Consider the following 1,911-nt stretch of genomic DNA (forward strand, 5'->3'; position numbering starts at 1 on the left):
CACAGAGGTGCAATGAGTGTCAAAGAAGTGGCTCCATTTCCAAGAGAAATGAAATGCCATTAAATGGGATATTAGAAGTTGAGTTATTTGACGTTTGGGGAATAGACTTTATGGGTCCTTTCCCCCCATCAAATAAGTGCCAGTATATTCTTGTGGCTGTTGACTATGTTTCCAAGTGGGTAGAAGCCATGGCATGTGTGTCAAATGATGCAAAAACTGTGGTTAAGTTTCTTCAAAAACAAATTTTCACACGGTTCGGTACCCCAAGGGCACTAATTAGTGACGAAGGTACCCATTTTGTAAACAATTTGTTAAAAGAAGTTCTTGAAAAATATAATGTTAACCACAGAATTGCCACAGCTTATCATCCACAAACAAATGGTTTAGCTGAGCTATCTAACAGGGAAATAAAAGGCATCTTGGAAAAGATAGTAAAACCCAACAGAAAGGATTGGGCATTTAAATTAGATGACGCTTTATGGGCATACAGAACTGCTTTTAAAACACCAATAGGTATGTCCCCATACAAGCTAGTCTATGGAAAAGCCTGCCATCTACCTTTAGAGCTWGARCACAAAGCATACTGGGCTATCAARGAGCTCAATATGTMTTTRAAAGAGGCTGGAAAGAAAAGGATGTTACAACTCTGTGAGTTGGATGAACATAGATTGCTGTCTTATGAGAATGCCAAACTTTATAAGGAAAAGACAAAGAAATGGCATGACAATAGAATCCAGCACAGAGATTTGAGAGAAGGCCAAAATGTACTTTTGTTTAATTCTAGACTAAAGTTATTCCCTGGAAAACTTAAGTCTAGATGGTCTGGGCCTTTTCTTATCTCTAAAGTTTATCCTTATGGAGCAGTGGATTTGGTGAACCCGAAAGATAATTCTATTTTCAAGGTTAATGGCCAAAGGGTTAATGTATACCATGATCCAGCAACAGTCTCAGAACTTCACCCTGAGAGCTGTGCTGCTCTTTGTTGATATTTCAAGGATCCCCCTGGACTTCTTACAAGTCCACCCTTGTTTGTAAATAAAATTTAGTTTCATAGGTAGTTTGTATTTCAAAGATTTCATGATTTGGTGTGTTTTTATAAAACCTTGGTAAACAGCTCAGAATGCTGCAGCATTCTAGGTCTGCAGCTTTGTGTGAAATGGAAAAAGTGGGTTGTGCTTTAATTGTTAAAAATTTTCTTGAAAAAGATTATTTTAGAGAGGTTGGGAGAAAATGACGCTGAGTTTTTGAAATAGATTGGTTAAGAAAGTTTTTTTTAAATCTTAGGAAAGTACTAGGGAGTACAAGAAGGTACAATGTACCATGTCCTAGTCTTACAAGCTTTCACCTTTTGGTACCAACTTTTCAGTCAAAGGAAAAGAAAAGAAAAGAAAAAGAAAATGGAAAATGTCAAGGTGATAGGTTGGTCTTAAAATGTTTAATCTCCATTAATGAGGGAGGCTTTACATTAATTAAACCTTGTACTTCCCTCTTGGATGAACTATCATTTGCCACCCCATACCCCCACTAAGTACACGGTTGCCATCATTTTTCTTAAACCCCAACCTTTCATAAACCCTCCCCTGTCACTCGAAATCCCCCTTCTCCCTCACCGACTCAAGCTCCTTCACCTCTGTATCGCCTGTCACTCCTATCCCTCGTCCATTTTTCTGCATTTCTCAATCTCACTGCACCTTCTACAGATATCCTCCACCATGGTTCGGCTAAAAAGAGCATCCACTAGACCTCAACCTCGAGGCCCTGTTCGAAGAAGTAATCGACGAAGGACTACTGTTTTGCCTTCAAATGCTAAACCTGAGATGATCGAGCTGAGTGAAAATAGCGATTCGATGTCTTTGAGCGACGATGAGGTTGTTCTTACACTTCCTCAGCAGACTGTCCCCTCAACTTCCA

This window comes from Cynara cardunculus (genome assembly GCF_001531365.2).
Source record: "Cynara cardunculus var. scolymus isolate 2C chromosome LG 9, CcrdV1, whole genome shotgun sequence".
In the NCBI taxonomy this organism is placed as follows: domain Eukaryota; kingdom Viridiplantae; phylum Streptophyta; class Magnoliopsida; order Asterales; family Asteraceae; genus Cynara; species Cynara cardunculus.